Consider the following 19,004-nt stretch of genomic DNA (forward strand, 5'->3'; position numbering starts at 1 on the left):
CACTTGTTCATTTGTACCCCTACATTCACTTTGGTCATGTCCCAAAGTTCCACAATTCTCACATATCCCACTTGGGATTGATGAAGATGTCGTCATGGCATTAACATGATGCCTTGGTGATTTTAAGGCTTCTTCAAGTCTAGCCATAGCTTTTTCAAACTTCAAATTGATGGTATCAATGTGAGCACTAAGTTGAGCACCCAATTGAGTAATAGCGTCCACTTCATGCTTTCCTCCTCTAGTAGCCTTGCGAGGTCTACTATATTGTGAGTTATGGACTGCCATTTCCTCAATTTTGTTCCAAGTTTGATTGTCATCAACTTCGGTGAACATTCCATTTGATCCCATGTTGAGAATGTTCCTTGTATCTTCATAAAGACCGTTCCAAAATTGCTGTACCAAGAACCACTCGCTAAGTCCATGGTGAGGAGATGAGCGACAAATTCCCTTAAATCACTCCCAAGCTTCATACAAATATTCTTCATCCCTTTGCTTAAAGCCCGTGATTTGAGCTCTTAGCATGTTAGTCTTTTCCGGTTGATAGAACTTTTTGTAGAAATCTAGAGCCAACTTTTTCTAAGAATCAATTCCGAGAGTAGCCTTGTCAAAGCCTTTCAACCATTGTTTCGCGGTGCCAATTAGAGAAAAAGAAAATAAGACCCATCGAGTTTGGTCTTGAGTTACACCGGTTTGAGAAATCGCATCACAATAGTCACAAAAAGTCTCCATATGAGAATGAGGGTCTTCACTAGGCATCCCCCCAAATTGGCTTCTTTCGACTAATTGGATAAATGCGGATTTGGCAATAAAATTTCCGGTTAGATGTTGTGGTGTGGGAGTAAAATTGGGTAGGTTCTCCTCGATGGGTACAGAATGTGATGAAAACTTAGGCATTGTGGGTTGATTTTGTGTTGGATTTTGTGTTGAGTTCTCCTCACCTTCTCTTGCAAAAGGGTTGATGAACTCAATAGTATTTGGTTGAATATCTACAACCTCACCAATACCTCTCAAAGTTCTCCTAGCAAGTCTTCTATTGGTTGTCAAAGTTCTCTCAATTTCGCGATCAAAGGGTAACAAGTCACCTTGTGACCTTCTAGACATGCAAAATATCAAACAACTCGAAAACAATTAGAACAAACCTTGAGGAGTTTTACTTCCCCAAGGCAAAAAAAGACACAACTAATAACAATATAAGAAAATCTAAATCAAGTTAACACCATCCCCGGCAACGGCGCCATTTTTTTGGTCGGGACTAAATCTTTCGGTTACTTTTCGTTAGGAGCACCTAGACCAAAACACAATTTATAACTTCACAAACAACTCTACAATTAGTAAAGAGGAAAGTAAAGGTCGGATCCCAAGGGACGGGAATTGAGATGAGATTTCTATTGCAACTAGTAGTGTCTTAGGGGTGTCACAATTGGGGTTTGATGTAGAAGATCACTAAACTAAATAGCAATGAAAGTGAACAAGCAAGATGAATTAAAAGGGATGTAAACATTGATAAAAAGCACTAGGGTGTCATGGGGTCATAGGGGATTCATGGGAATTGATCATACAAACATATTCTCAAGTTATAAGCAAGCAATTATTGTTGTAATGGGTCGAGTTGGTTTATATCTTACAATCCTAGGAAAGTTTGGGTCCCGGAGCCGAATTGATTAGATTGTACAACACCTATAAGTTGACTTAGTCTTCCCTACTCAACAACATGCATGGTCTAATGAGACTCGAGTTGGTTTATGTCTTACAAGTCTCATTGAAAAGATAGGTGATGGGTAAAAAATGCAAGGATTCATAGGCTCACATTTCATCAAACATAACATGTGCATGAGTTGAGATCATAACAAGCAAGCAAATAAACTGTGAAAGCATATTAATTTAAGCATGAATAATTCCCCATGTTGGTTTCCCCTAATTACCCATTAACCCTAGCTAAGGTAACTACTCACTCATTATCATGTTGAATATGCTAGCAAGGTTGTCAATCATACCAACAAAGTGAAACATGATGAATAAATGAAGGTGATTAACAATAACTAAAGAGGGATTAAGAGAATTATACCTATTAATGATTCCAATAATAAAGCAAAGAATAAAATAAGTACTTGATGCTTGATTGAGAGGTTGTCAATCTCCCAATAATAACCCAAATAATCTTCAATTACCCAAAACAAAGGATGAACAAGAGAGAGATTAAGGAAATAAAACTTGTATTAAAACTTGATTAATTGTTGATTACAAGATTAAAGAGATATTTGATTGATATTAACTACTCTAAATATTGCTAAGAAGAACATGCTCTTCTAATTAGACTAATGGGGTATTTATAGTGGGGATTAGGTGGATGAATTAGGGTTAACTAAGGGCTTAAATGACGATTAAGTCCCTTGTTGAGGAAACGCCGGTCTTTTTGGAAAGACTCCTGTCTCTAGGGAGACTCCGGTATCTAGAAAAAGATGTGCATTTTTCCTTGAAGCTTGAAGAAGACAAAATGGGTCTGCCTGAGAATCCGGGCGTCTTTAGCACGGGACGGGCAGATTTGGTGGTTTCTGCCCGGGCGTCTTCTGGAGTCTTTGCCCGGGTGTCTTGGAGTGAATACGCACGGATTGTGGTGGTGGAGACGGGCGTCTTTAGGGTAAGACGCACAGATTGCTGGGCAGTCTTGTTTCTTCTTCTTTTCTTCCTTTTTCTTCATAAAATCCTTGGGGATTTCCTCGGGGATGCAAGGATCTTTTCTCATCATTGCCCATCTACTATAATATGTACAAAGGCCTTCTAATCTTGTCTCTCCTTGTTGCCTGGTCATTGAATTAAATCAATTTAGCCTCATTTTACCATGAAAATGCAAGGTTTGCACTCCTTTCCTACCAAGGGATCAAAACCTCAAAGAATATGCAAAACAAAGTACTAAAGACAGTAAATGACCCAAATATGCACTAAAAAGCATGGGAACAAGGCTAATTCGGGGACTAAATATGCTCTAATTATGGTCACATCACCTTGCCTAGGGAGCGACATTGAAACCGGTGGGCCAGGTTACCAAGACCTATTTCTGCCCCCAGCGCCTGGTTTAGGGCAAGAGAGGATAACAGGATCATCCAGGCGTATGGATTTAACTAGGCGATGGCAAAACGGTTTGTAAAGATGAATTCTTGAATCATTGGTAGAAAAGGGAATTTCAATCTAATGGTGAAGGGGTAGAGGTAAAGACAGACCCAGCCGCTGCGAAAATCGTCGGCCTTTTGCCTCAGCAACGGAATATGAATTTCCACGTCGTCGTCGAGACTGAGGAGGTTTCTGATAAAGGGGAGGTCAATGGTCGTAAGAATGGAGTCACAGTTGTGAGGGTGCTTCAAGATCCCCTGAGAGGGGAAGTCCTCATCGAGTTCAAGGTTGATCGACGAAGAGAAAGAAGAAGCGAAATGACGAGAGTTCTTGCGCATCATTTTTAAGAAGAAACAAGTGAGAGAAGTGAAAGAAAATATTGAAGGAAAGCTATACCTGCGAAAATGAGGACAGTCGTAGTTGAAGAAAGGTGAAAGATTGCATGGGAGGATACGGAGAATCTATATTACGAACTTAGCAATTTACCGCTCAACAGCTCGGAAGTGGGTTTCGCAAGAAATTAGGGGCAAACTGTTTGGGCCTAAAATCTCACATTAGTCAAGGGCAGTAGAGGTTGGCTAGTGCTAGAATAGTTAGCTGATGGGTCATGGGCAGCAGAGCAAAAGAAGTGTAGAAATAGGCAATATAGGTCCAACGGCTCACGATTGATGTCTTGAGGATCAAGTTAGGAAACCCTAATAGGGTTGTGCACTATAAAAGCAAAGGAGTACGTGAAGAAAGATAAAAAACAGACAATACTCAAAGTTCCCAAATCATAAACTAGCAATTAGCCGCTTAGCCTAAATTTACCCGTGACCTATTTAATTGCTAGTGAAATCTTTTGTGGGATTCCGTCTTCCCCCGCGGTCGTTTCCCTTTAGGGTTTTCCGCGTCACCAAATCTTGTGTCTCTTTATTATTTGCATTCAATTTCTTTAGATAAGACGCATACAATCACATCAATCAACCGAACGCACAATCGATTATAGAATAAGCCTACTTTGACTCACCCTCAACTAAAAAGCGATAAATTTACCAAAACAAATACATGTCAATTTTATGTTTAAGTCAAAAACATGATATATGAGTTGATGGCTTGAAAAATGATAATTGCAAAGTAGGTAGAGAAATTTGGTCCAGGCACTACGAAGGATAATGTTAGAGGAAATTGAAATTAATAGTTGCATGGACATATAACGGCGCCCTCTGTCTCGTTTTTGTTTAACCGCTTCACACGTTTCTGCAAACTGTTCTCATTTATTTACACATTGCTTTTTCAATACTTAGTTGGGCTTCGTTCCTATTGGACCCATCCTATACTATAAGATGGTCTTATAGAAAAGTTGTTGATCAACAAAAGCGGACATAGTTGATTGCAAACAATCCTTGTAATACCCCGCATTTATAAAGACCGCACTTGATCGAGTAGACCATCCATTCGGCCGATTGGAGCCCACTCAACCGAGTGGAGGATGAAGTGGATTTTAGATTGAGGCTGGAAGTTTCTGAAACTTGGTCACTCGACCAAGTGACCGTTCACTCGACCGAGTGGAGTCCCACTCGGTCGAGTGGACTGGGCACTCGGCCGAGTGCCCGGTCGAGTCCAGTTTTACGGGAGATTTGGTTGGTGGTGTGTCGCTTTCGAGCCTTATCCTTTTCAGATTTACCCCACCTAAAATCACTCCCAACTTAATCCTACCACTCTCTAAACACTCACCAACAACCACCTAAACTTATCCTCTAAAAATATAGCCTCCACATTTGAAGAGTTCTTGCCATCCTTCCTCCCTAGTTCGTCCGCATCATTTGTAAGCCGATTTACACTTTGTTTCCTTAGTCTTATCTTAGTAAACCTTAATTTTCCTAGTAGATTATCTCATAATTAATTAGTGTTATGGGTAATTAAGATGGGTAATTAAAGGGATTAATTAGTATGTTTATTGTAGTAGATTATGGTAATAAATCTAGTAATTAATTTGTGTAGGAAGTTTCATTGAGGAGAATTTTTAGGCCTTAGCTTGAGGCTTTGTAAAGATAAGCTTGAGATAGGGTTTTCCCTACTTAGCTCTAATAATATGGATGTTTAATTATGCATTTTTTGTCATTAATTACACTTTTCTCATGGTAGTTGCATTATAACATGTTTATTGGTAATTAGGGCTTGTGACATGATATGGTCTTATATTAATTATGCATATGGTGAAGGAGTAAGTATGGTTAAATGTCATATAAATAGTTAGAATGCATTATAACATGTTAGGAAGCAATTACATGAAAAGAGGTAAGTTAATGAAGGATTTAGTATTTTGACATATTATGCTTGGTGTGATTATATGATTACTCTTGTTGAAAATTAATTGTGGTTATTGTCGTATTGATTGGTGGTGGAGGATTGTGGAGTATACTTAGTTGCTGTTGTGGAGACGGAAGGCGGTTGGGAAACCGTCTTCCGCTTGAGTCACCTCTTGGAGTTTCTCACTCCAAGGGAGATGTGCACATTTAGTACTTGAGTTTTGGAGAGACTCGTGTGGTTGGGACATGATGTCTGGTAGGGGACTCGAGTCGTTCTCGGGCCCGATACCACGGACGTGTTCCGAGTACCTGGTGTTGGCTTGTGGTGTCGTGGACGTGTCCCTGGCACCGGTTATGTGGAGGTGAGAAACTTGGAGGATGGTTTCATGCATCTCATATACTTGTTGGATTCGTGGGTGATTGTCTTAGCATTTATCACATGAGCATTTAGTTTTTCTCATTAGCATTCATTGAGCATTTGTATTATTAAGCTAATACTTGGGTTTTTAAATATCTTTGGTGAACCATATGGTGATTTCCGCCCATATGAGGAGTAGTGATTTGACAGGTTAGCTTTTCTTAGATACAGAGGCTTGGAAGCGGTCTTCACTAGTTGTCATCACTTGTGCTTGTCTAGTTTTTGGCTATTTAAACTCCACTTTCATTTCGATTTGGTTGTACTAAATGGGATGGTATTTGCATCCCTTAACATGTAACTAATTATTTAACTACAGCTTATCTATTAAAAGTTTATCATCTTAAATTCTTCTTTACTCGTTTGTTCACACTACAAGCTTGGGAAACCAAGTCTTGTGACGCTCTCAAGCATTAGGATTGCCTTGAGGAAGGATCCTGACTTATGGGGGTGTTACAATCCTCCACCTAAATTTATGGAATGATCTAAATGAATATGATACTCGAGTCGCACGATCGGGTTGGTCGTGGGGATTTTCTTTATAATCGGGTTTGGATATAAAGGAAATAATAAAAAGAGAGAGAGCATCGACGTAGACCTTTAGAGAGTAGGTCGAATCACATTAAAATTCTGGTGTTCTCGTTTTGTCATTGCTTTTATTTTCTCGTTGCTTTTCTCTTTCACTATTCACGTATACAATCTGATCAGTACAGCACAATTCATATTGTTTGAACAGTCGCCTGAAATGTTCAATTTGCTTGTGTACTGATTTAGAATCATTCGTGGACGCTTTTCTCGCTTTAAATTTTAAAAGAATACTTAATTCACCCCCTTCCCCACTTAAGTACCGGATAAATAAACTCAACAGTTGGTATCAAAGCCTCGTGCTCTTGATTTTCTTACCGTAAAGAGTTTGATCCTTTTGAGTTTATTTGTTTTTCTTTTTTTTTGTCAATGAATTCCAAAGGTGTCAAATCTCCTGTCTTCGATGGCCTGGACTATGGCTGGTGAAAAAATCGTATGATGCATTTCATACAAGGAACGAATTATGAGTGTTGGATAATCATCCAAAATGGTCCCCTTGCTATTACAACTGTTGGAGCTTGTGTCCTCCAGTTAGTGCGGATAACGTCATTGCACACACACTTGTACGGACAAGTGGGAGCTTGTTGGGGTTGGTGTCCTTAACAGTTAGTGCAAGGACTTATAAACCTCTAAAAGGATCAAAGGGCATACTTTGGTATTATTATCAGTTGATCCACGTTTATCAATAACGGTTGGCTTGCTAGATAAGTTTGACGTTATTGTCATACAGATGGCGGTGATCAACTGGTCCCTAAAAGTCACACCTATAGGATACGTTTGAGAGACGTGACAGTATGAAAATACTGTCATGTAGATGCCAAAATTGACTAACCAGTTAGTCCGAGTTATTTGACTAGTAATTAGTCAAAATGTGATGTTGAGATATTATATTTAATACGGATTAAATATCATGGGCTAAGGCGAATTAACCAGTTAATTCGTAAAATTAAATATAAACGATTTATATTTAATTAATGTATATTGAATATAATTATACAATATCGTCTTTGTCGGACATGTATTAATACTTCAACTAACCCGTGTTATTAGTTGATGTTTTAATAGCCGATAACCGATGACGATTTATAAAAACCGCGTCATATACATTTAGTCATTTGGGTACGGACTACGAGTTAAAATGAAGAGGAAATGGAAAAGCCCATTACCTCCCCATGGACTCGGTTTGGTCGAGATTAGGAGAACAAAAGGGAGAGCTTCTCCTCCCTTCTAACCTAATCATCATTAGTGAAAAATAATTAGGGTTTCAAGAGCATTCTTCTCTGTAGAAAACCGAGATCTCACATCTCAAGAAAACACACATCGCTTCTCCCAATATTGCAAGGCAATCGGAGAACATCATCTAGCACAAGGGCATATCTCGGACAAGTCTTGGGTGCAACAATTAGGAGGGAATCTCGTTTGATTTACTTTCTTTACGCCGTGCATCAAAGGACCCGAGGTTGATTTCTAATCTTTATCGTTTCCTTGTTATTTTGTTTTATGACTATAAATTACATATGAAATTTGCGTTATAGTCCTACAATTAAAGGGTAGTATACGGATATTAACCCACAAGTGGTATCAGAGCGAGGCCACGTAATTTTTCTATGTAATTTTCATTAAACGAAATGAATCGATGATTTTTTGTTTAAAAATTTTGTCTCGGCAGCCAAATTTTTTTACACGAGAAATTTTTTTTTCGTTGTTGCTGCGTTTTTGGTTGCATTGGGAACCGTGTCCTGTTCACACGGTTGCTCTTGTTGTTGTTTTGTCTTGAAAACCGTGCCGTTTCATGTTTTACACGGCTGTTTTGTTTCAATTTTCATATTGTTTTTACATGTTGTTATTTTATACGGAGATTATAGCAACATGTCAAGTTTTTGTCAATTGTTAAATTTGTTTTGATGCGTTTTGATCAAAATTGCAATTGATTTTGTCTCGACAAACTGTTTTCACGAGGGTTTTGAAGTTTCAGCCATGTTTGCATTCGATCGAGCGTATTTCTACTCGATCGAGTGCTATTTCTCTTTGGTTTTGCTCGATCGAGTCCCCGTTGTACTCGATCGACCCTTTAAAACCCTCTTTGCTCGATCGAGTTGTCCTCGTACTCGATCGAAAGCGGCTTTTTGATAAAAGTACTCGATCGACCACCAGTTTAGTCGATCGAGCACCTTCTGCTTGGCAATCCTCTCGATCGACTTGCAGTTCAGTCGATCGAGCCCTGTTTGTTCCTCGATCGAGCACCTGTGTCCCTGGATCGAGGGATTTTGTTTTAACAGCTTTGAAAATTTATTCCTTTTGCTTTAAATTTTCTTTTGGCCTTAATATGTACTTTATACGGATATTGTACACTCGCTGTGATTGTGAAACGGTTCACACACGTACCATTAAGTTATTTTAAAGCGTATTTAAAGTAACGGATTGTAATGGATTAAAATTAAATGATAGAAGCGGTTTTATCACATGAATTTTAATCATTAAAAGGTGGTTTGGATAAATTTAACATAATTACGGAATTATGTCACGAATGAATTTGTTTTTAGTTGATGCATTTTTATTTATCGTTTATCTTGAATGCCGTGAATGCCCTTTTATTACGTATTTATTTTAATTTGCAAACGGTTGTAACTTAGTGTGGCCTTAGTAGAACGTGTTACCGTAATGATGGAACACGGTCTTGGTTGTATTTTGAGATCTCGTATCTCCGTTTTGGATTTTTCACTTGTAATTACAGTTTTTAATTAGAATGTAAATAGGTTTATATTTTGTAATTTTAATTGTAATTTTTGAGAAGACCAAAGATGGAGACCAGATGCTCACTCCCGCTACTTGGATCAAGATGGAACATCAAGACAAGCTTTTCGGGTCCAACGGTGGATTCCAAAGTTGTATTATGTTCTTATACTAGGATAGGCCACACTAGGAAATTTTTATTTACGTATTGCATTCTTTTATTTATTTTTTGCAACGATAATATGCATCATATTCCGCCTAAAAACCAAACCACCTATTTATTGCATGAAAACTGACACATATAGAGGTCACGAGTTAGTTTTCATTGACATTCTCATGTCACACGTTTTAAAGCCATCATCCAAATAAATTCATTCACGACAGACGCTAGTTATTCGTTCACTTAAAATGAATTATAATTTTGTTGATGGGATCTTCCTCGTATAAACTAAAATTGAGAACGGTCTTTATAGGTCAAACTCCAATGAGTCCCTTCTTCGTCGGTAGGCATAATATGACCCCTTCTACGTCGGGTAAGTTGGAACCGATTGACCTATTTTATCTCAACACTATGGTCACTCGTACGATCCTGTGATCATGGTGGACTATAGATAGGATTTACAGAAATCTATCGACCAAGAGTTCTTCCGGAAGAATTAGCTAAACAGTTGGCTTATCAATTTACAGAAATTGAGTCTTGGGATCACTTGTATCTTTCTTGAGGGAGATCAATTATGCAAGTGCGAGAGTCTACATGTTTTAAATTTTTTTTAAAATAGACTTAAATCACCTCGATGAGTTGCTTATTTCGTTTTGTTTTTCTTTCTTTTTCAGTGTAGATCACGATTTTAAACTGCTAAACAACAAATGGCTGGTTCTACTGAAAACCCAATGCCAAGTGCCACATTGGACCGTGAGTCCTGGCTTCGGATCTTCATGAATCAGATGAATCAGTCTACTCGACTGAAGAATGATGGATCCAACTTCGCGGACTGGGAGGCGGCATTACGGAATGTCTGCTTCTGCTGGCGACGGAAGCTCAAATATCTATTAGAGCCCATCCCGGCAAACCCGGTCCCACGGCTAGAGTCTTAAATCACCAAGTTTAATGATTTCTGTATGGAAGCGGGTGCGATTAAAAACGTACTCATTTTTGCAATGGAACCCAATTTGCAGAAACGCTTCATAGCCCATGGTGCAAACAAGATTTTCACCACGCTCACTAAGGAATTCTCGAAAGCACCGAGAATCGTGACCTATGAGCATACCACTCGCTTCTTTGATGCGAGACTCCGAAAGGCCAACCAGGTTAGCCCACACATTCTCAGCATGATTGAGAATGTCGAGAAACTGGAGACCTTTAACTGTAACATCAGCGAGAACATTGTTATCGACCGCATTCTTCACTCACTCCACGATGGTTATTCGCAATTTAGAGCGAATTACTATATGAATGATTTGAAGAAAATTCCGCATGAATCGCACTCCCTCCTCGTACAGGCCGAGAAGGACATGAAGTTCAGTGGGAGCATGAAACAGGATGTTCTCGTTGTGTCGAATAAAGGGAAAGGTAAGGGCAAAGCTCGAGCAAACCTAGCGAGGTAAGGCGAAGTTCAAGAAGTCAGGTTCAGGTAAGAGTGGGCCTGGTGAGTCGAGCACCTCATCCGGCGTGACAAAGAGCAAGAATGAAAACATGGAATGCCATCATTGCCACAAGACTGGGCATTGGAGACGCACATGTCCTGTTTATCATGAGGACTTAAAGGCAGGTCGTGTTAAACCTGTTGGTATGTCTTCCTCTTCTTCTACTTTTATTCATATGATTGAGATTAACCACGCAAGTTACGGAACTTGGGTACTTGATACTGGTTGTGGTTCTCATCTGTGTAATCATGTGCAGGGGCTCCGAAACATCGAACCCCTCGTAAAGGGTGAGGTGGACCTGCGTGTTGGGAATGGAGCAAGAGTAGCTGCCATCTCCAAGGGGACATATGTGATCCAGCTTCCTAGCGGATTTGAGTTGTCATTATATGACTGTTATTATGTTCCTAGTCTTTCGAAAAACATAATTTCAGTTTACGCACTTGATAAACTTGGTTTTTCATTTGTAATAGAAAATAATTCTTGCATTTTCTCATTACACGATATGATTTACTGGCAAGCGCTCCATGAACGGAATTTATGTTTTAGATCCGACCACGGAAATATTACACGTAATGAATAAAAAGTTAAAGGTTGGTGACAAAGATCAAACGTATCTATGGCACTGCCGTATGGGACACATTAATGAGAAACGCGTAAAACAGCTCATCAAACATGGAGCTATCTCGGCCTTTGATTTTCAATCATTTGGCACGTGTGAATCATGTCTCATCGGTAAGATGACTCGTATTTCCTTCAAAGGTGTTGGAATGCGCGCTGCTGACCTATTAGGACTCATACACACGGATGTATGTGGCCCTATGTCAATCACCGCACGAGAAGGCTATAGGTATTTCATCACTTTCACGGATGACTTAAGTAGATATGGCTATGTCTACTTAATGAAGCACAAAAGTGAATCCTTTGAGAAATTCAAAGAATACCGAGAATAGGCAGAACCTATTAGGTAGGAGGATTAAAACACTGCGTTCGGATCGTGGTGGCGAGTATCTTTCTCACGAGTTTGATCAACACCTCAAAGACTGTGGGATTGCCCTACGATTAACTCCACCTGAACACCTCAATTGAATGGTGTGTCCGAACGGAGAAATCGAACACTACTTGATATGGTTCGATCCATGATGAGTCACACGGTTTTACCCGATTCATTATGGGGTTATGCTCTTTTGTCACCGCTCTAATACTCAACCAAGTCCGTCTAAAGCTCATGACAAGACTCCATATGAACTATGGAAGGGAACGGTCCCTAACTTGTCCTTTATACGGGTTTGGGGCTGCGAGGCTTATGTCAAGTGGAGACACGAGGATAAGCTCGGCCCGCGATCGGTCAAGACATACTTTATAGGTTATCCTAAAGGAACACTTGGTCATTACTTCTATTCGCCAACCGAACAACGCGTTTTTTGTTGCGGCTAGTGCGACATTCTTAGAGAAGGAATTTCTCGAGAATGCAAAGAGTGATAGAACCTTCGAACTGTCGGAGATTCCAGAACCAAACACCGAGCAACCATTGGAGGAACCTGTTCCTTCAATCCCGGCTGCGGTGAATATTCCTGAGGAACCTAGGAGGTCGGGAAGAGTCTCTATTCCTCCGGACAGATACATCGGTATGGTCGAGGAACATGACATAGATGACGTTCTGCTCTTAACGAGTAGTGAACCCGCAACCTATAAAGGTGCCATGACTAGTTCTGACTCAAAGCTATGGCTTGAGGCCATGCAATCCGAGATGGACTCCATGTATGAGAACAACGTGTGGGATCTTGTTGACTTACCTGCTAAGGTTCGTCCCCTTCAATGCAAATGGCTTTACAAGATAAAGCATTCTGTGGAACGTCAACAAGATATCTACAAAGCACGACTAGTTGCTAAAGGTTTCACCCAAGTGCCAGGTTTGCACTACGATGAGATTTTTGCACCCGTAGTCATGCTGCGTTCCATTCGGATTATCTTAGCGATCGCCGCTTTTCATGACTATGAAATTTGGCAAATGGATGTGAAAACCGCCTTCTTAAACGGTTTTTTGGAGGAAGAGTTGTACATGGTACAACCCGAAGGTTTCATCGATCCAGAACATCCTAAGAAAGTGTGCAAGCTTAAGCGTTCCATTTATGGACTTAAGCAAGCATCAAGGAGTTGGAATCATCGCTTCGACCAAGTGATTAAAGAAAATGGATTTACTCGATCTGTCGAGGAACCATGTCTATATATCAAGTCGAGTGGGAGCAAGATTGTCTTCCTAATATTGTATGTTGACGACATACTCCTGATTGGGAATGACATACCTCAATTAACTTCGGTGAAAGTATGGTTGAAAAACCATTTCCAGATGAAAGATCTGGGAGAGGCACAAAGAATTCTAGGCATCCGTATCTATCGAGATAGATCACGACGGATACTATCTCTCGATCGAGTCTTACATAGACAAAGTCCTAGAGAGATTCAACATGACTAACTCCAAGAAGGGGTTCCTTCCTATGGCTCCGGGGGTGCATTTGAGCAAGTCTCGTGCACCGGAGACACCGGAAGAGAAAGAGCGCATGACACGGATTCCTTATGCTTCGGCTATAGGATCAATCATGTATGCCATGATATGCACACGTCCGGACGTGGCATATGCATTGAGTATGACAAGTCGATTCCAACAAAGATCCGGGTGAACCACATTGGTCGGGCAAAGAACATTCTTAAGTACCTACGGAGGACTAAAGATTGGGCATTGACTTATGGAGGCGATCAAAAGCTATGCGCAACCGGTTACGCAGATGCTAGCTTCCAAACGGATCGAGATGACTCGAAATCTCGGTCCGGATTCGTTTTTACTCTTAATAAGCGCCATTTGCGATCCGAAGAGTTCAAACAAATCACATGCAAGCAGAGATTCTACGACTGAGTCCGAGTACTATGCCGCGTCCGAAGCTACAAAGGAAGCGATATGGATGCGTCAATTCTTACATGGGCTCTCTCCGTAGTGCCTAGTTCGACTACCCGATCACCATCTATTGCGACAATAGTGGTGCCATCTTCCAAGCTAAGGAGCCAAAGTCTAGCAACAAGTCTAGACATGTACAACGGAAAGCTCATCTAATCCGGTATTACGTGGAGCAAAAGACAGTAGTGATAGAAAAGATTGCTACAGATGATAACATAGCAGATCCTCTCACTAAAGCATTACGACAAGATAAGCATGAAGGGCATGTTAATTCCATGGGAATTAAACGTGTTCCTAAGTTGTAGTACTCTTTTATGGATCAGATTCATCCTCTCTTGTACTCTGTACGACATCATCGTTTTGATATTTTATATATATATTTTGTCTCCCTTTTGTTCTCCTAATCTCGGCCAAACCGAGTCCATGGGGAGGTAATGGGCTTTTCCATTTCCTCTTCATTTTAACTCGTAGTCCGTACCCAAATGACTAAATGTATATGACGCGGTTTTTATAAATCGTCATCGGTTATCGGCTATTAAAACATCAACTAATAACACGAGTTAGTTGAAGTATTAATACATGTCCGACAAAGACGATATTGTATAATTATATTCAATATACATTAATTAAATATAAATCGTTTATATTTAATTTTACGAATTAATCGTTAATTAAAATTTTAGCCCATGATATTTAATCCGTATTAAATATAATATCTCAACATCACATTTTGACTAATTACTAGTCAAATAACTCGACTAACTTGGTTAGTCAATTTTGGCATCTACATGACAAGTATTTTCATACTTGTCACGTCTCTCAAACGTATCCTATAGGTGTGACTTTTAGGGACCAGTTGATCACCGCCATCTGTATGACAATAACGTCAAACTTATCTAGCAAGCCAACCGTTATTGATAAACGTGGATCAACTGATAATAATACCAAAGTATGCCCTTTGATCCTTTTAGAGGTTTATAAGTCCTTGCACTAACTGTTAAGGACACCAACCCCAACAAGCTCCCACTTGTCCGTACAAGTGTGTGTGCAATGACGTTATCCGCACTAACTGGAGGACACAAGCTCCAACAAACTCCCACTTGTCCGTACAAGTGTATGTGCGATAACCGATTCTCATATTCATTTAAAATTTAATTTATAGTCATAAAACAAAATAACAAGGAAACGATAAAGATTAGAAATCAACCTCGGGTCCTTTGATGCACGGCGTAAAGAACAGAAATCAAACGAGATTCCCTCCTAATTGTTGCACCCAAGACTTGTCCGAGATATGCCCTTGTGCTAGATGATGTTCTCCGATTGCCTTGAAATATTGGGAGAACTGATATGTGTTTTCTTGAGATGTGAGATCTCGGTTTCTACAGAGAAGAATGCTCTTCGAAACCCTAATTATTTTTCACTAATGATGATTAGGTTAGAAGGGAGGAGAAGCTCTCCCTTTTGTTCTCCTAATCTCGGCCAAACCGAGTCCATGGGGAGGTAATGGGCTTTTCCATTTCCTCTTCATTTTAACTCGTAGTCCGTACCCAAATGACTAAATGTATATGACGCGGTTTTTATAAATCGTCATCGGTTATCGGCTATTAAAACATCAACTAATAACACGAGTTAGTTGAAGTATTAATACATGTCCGACAAAGACGATATTGTATAATTATATTCAATATACATTAATTAAATATAAATCGTTTATATTTAATTTTACGAATTAATCGTTAATTCGCCTTTAGCCCATGATATTTAATCCGTATTAAATATAATATCTCAACATCACATTTTGACTAATTACTAGTCAAATAACTCGGACTAACTCAAGGTTAGTCAATTTTGCATCTACATGACAAGTATTTTCATCTTGTCACGTCTCTCAAACGTATCCTATAGGTGTGACTTTTAGGGACCAGTTGATCACCGCCATCTGTATGACAATAACGTCAAACTTATCTAGCAAGCCAACCGTTATTGATAAACGTGGATCAACTGATAATAATACCAAAGTATGCCCTTTGATCCTTTTAGAGGTTTATAAGTCCTTGCACTAACTGTTAAGGACACCAACCCCAACAACAACCACCGATGCTAATGGTGTTGAAAGTGTAAAAGCATAAAAGGACTAGATATCCAATTATTATAAAAAGGCGGAGAAGAACTCTAGAGCCATATCGCTCATGCAATCCGGCATTATCGATGTGGAAACTAGCCTTATTGCAGGGTGTAAAATGGCAAAAGAAATATGGGATAGCCTTGAACTAGCCCATGAGGGATTATTGCAAGTAAAGCAACATCATAGTGATCTCTTAATTCAACAATACGAATCCTTTAAAATGCAAAATGATCAGTCGATAAAGAGTATGTCTTCCCGTTTTTCAAACATAACTAACGAACTTTAAAATCTTGGTCGAAAATTTGAAACCGAGGACATTGTCCGTATAATTTTAAGAAGTCTTACCAAGAGACGGCAACAAAAGGTCACGACTATTGAAGAAGCAAAGGACTAATCTACTCTCTCTTACCAAGCTTTGACGGGATCTCTCATGGCACACGAACTATTCCTCGATAATAATGCCGATGAGAATCCTAAAGATATGGGATTAGCCTTGAACGCCTTCTCAAGTGATAATAAAAATGATCTTGAAGAGTGTTTTGTATGGATTTTGCGCAAGGCGAAATCAAGTCAGGGTAGGTCTAGGCAGGGTTAACTAGCTCGAATTGATCTGTGAATAAGTATGACAGGGTATAAAATTTGAAGAATACAATACGGTAAATGAATAACAGTAAGACAAAGAATTTTGTACGTGGAAAACCCTTAAATGGGAAAAAACCATGGGCACCAAGCCAGGAGACGATTTCACTATAATATTGAATAAATCGCACAAATATCTGTAATTCAGCTTATATTTCAATATTGCTAGTATGTTGATAGGATCTTGTCTTGTGTCGTGCAAATGATCTAAGTGCTCTTTATATAGTCAAATGCTGAACGGCTGCTAGATCTTTCTCCATCAATGCTGAATATCCTGCCTTAATTAGCCGGAATAATGCTCATTATTGCTCCTTTAATTGCTGTCTTTAATTGCTAAATCTTTCTAATTAATGTCCCAATTATTGCGCGTATATTCGTCTATAATATGATCTCTTGGTCAAATATCATCCTGATATTTGGACCGTTGTCCTTTCCATGGCCTGGCGCTTGTCTTCTTGTGTCCTGGTAGCTTGACGTCCAAACACCCTGATGGTTAGGTCGAGGTAGAATATTGTTCAGGGACATCTGCGGATTTCCAGGCCTAACAATTGCCTCTTATCTCCTTATCTTCGCTGGGTCAGGCCAGAAATAAGGAGATAACCTCTAATTTATAAAAGATTGCTCAACGGTTGGATTATGGCTGATTGGCTTTTTTAACGACTAGTTGGCGGTTTGATGACGCGTGTTGCAATTACTGCAACTTCCTCAATAATTATGTTTGTAAGTTGCGGTTGAAACCCTAATTTCACCGAGTATAAATATCCTTTTACTTCATTGAATTAATCTTCTCCAAAATCTATTCCCTTCTGATTTAATCTTCTTCTTCAAGCTTTCTTAATTCCTTGATAAATTTTCAACAACTTTTCAATAATGGCCGCGAAAAAGAAATCTTCCAGGGGAGTGATGTCTCCTGGAACTCCATTCGTAAAGAAACCCTGAAGAAACCACCTCTGAAAGATGATCAGTCTCTTTCAAATCGTCTGAAACCTGAATTTGAAAAGGTGTTGAAGGATAAGGGAATTATTCCTGCCGATTCTGAAATTTGGATCCCTGAAAACTCCCCTGTCAGGGCTGACTGGGCATGTCCTAGTTGGTTCTGTATTCATTACTGGGCCTTCAGGGCTGGTTGCAAGCTTCCTTTCTCTCCACTTATGGTGGACGTCATCAAAGAAATTGGTGTGCCTTCTTATCAGCTGATGCCTATGGTGTGGAAAGTAGTCTGCCCTGTTGAATATCTCTGCAAAAAACATAATATCTCTTTTTCTCTTAAAGATTTAAAAGCCCGCTATGCTGTCAAGACCAATAGCCCTGGCCACATAAGTTTCAAAGTCAGGTCTTCTACTACTACTCTTCTCAGCAATCTGGATAACGGCCATGACAAGAACTGGGCTGCTGGGTACATGTTTATCAGGACCAATTCTGTGGACCCTGATCTAGCGTATGTAAACTATGATGTTTGTGTAGGTGGTGAGTACCCTGGCTTTTCCTTTTATCCTGCATGTTTATTAGTTAGTTTTAAAATAAATAAATTAAATTGAGTTATACCTCCTTTGTGCGCAGTTGATGATCGGGTTATTGAAATTGATACCCTACTGCAAATATTTCCTCTTTTCTTGCTATTCCTCAAATGGAAAGGACCTGGCCTCTTTGTTGTGGGGCTGGTCATCTCCCTCATTACCTGAAGACTGAAGGCGTTGCCAGAGTGCCAAAGCCTTCAAAAGCTGCCAGTGCTTCTACTTCAAGTACTAAGTCTATTTTGTTCTTTCTTTTCTTTTCTTTTCATTTTGGCTTTTCCATGACATCCTGCCTTTATTGCTAATATAGTGTCTCGTGTTATAGCTACTAGATCATCCACTCGCCTTGCCAGGTTTGGTATGACTGACCTTTCTGCCAGGCTGGCCAAGGTCAAGGAGGAGAGTTCCCAGGGAGGTGGTGATGCTGAACCTGTCATTGAATTAACTGAGTTGCCTGCTACTCCCAAGGTTCTGCTACTCCTGTTGCCCCTGTTGAAACAAGTTCAGCAGCCCAGAAGAGGAAAGTGGAGGAGGTCGATATGTCTGCCCCAGTCAGGGAGGTGCGAGTTAGGGTAGATAATGTGGAGACTGCTAAGATGAAGATCAGGGATTATGCTGCTTCCAAATCGATGTTATGCTCACCCTTGATTCTATTGAGACTGCTACACAGGCAGTTGCTTCAGTAGATCATTCTGTCAGTCTTTTGGCAAGTGCTTTGGCGGGTGTGAGAGCGGTATGTAATTTTTGTTATTATTATATGTATTTTGTAATATGTGTATATATTTTTTACTTAGAGGTGTTTATTATTATGATATAATACTTATACTATTCTTGTTTCTGTTCAGGGTGCTGCAGTCTATCTCCATAACGCTTATCAGGCTACTTATTTGGTGGCCAGTATTGATCTTATGAGATCTGATTATGCTAAGCTAAAGTCTAAACTGGATTTTGCTCGGGCTGTCCTGGCTGCAAGGGCTGCTGATTTGGTGAAGGTGCAGGC

At 39.7% G+C, this 19,004-nt stretch overlaps 1 non-coding gene across 1 annotated transcript; it reads left to right on the top strand.

Annotated features, from left to right (window-relative positions):
* The first annotated feature begins 415 nt into the window (after nt 1–415).
* Nucleotides 416–522, top strand: LOC141635076 (small nucleolar RNA R71). The gene has a single exon (XR_012539782.1). It is a non-coding gene; the product is annotated as a small nucleolar RNA R71 (small nucleolar RNA).
* Nucleotides 523–19,004: the final 18,482 nt, after the last annotated feature.

This window comes from Silene latifolia, chromosome Y (assembly GCF_048544455.1).
Source record: "Silene latifolia isolate original U9 population chromosome Y, ASM4854445v1, whole genome shotgun sequence".
NCBI classification, from domain to species: domain Eukaryota; kingdom Viridiplantae; phylum Streptophyta; class Magnoliopsida; order Caryophyllales; family Caryophyllaceae; genus Silene; species Silene latifolia.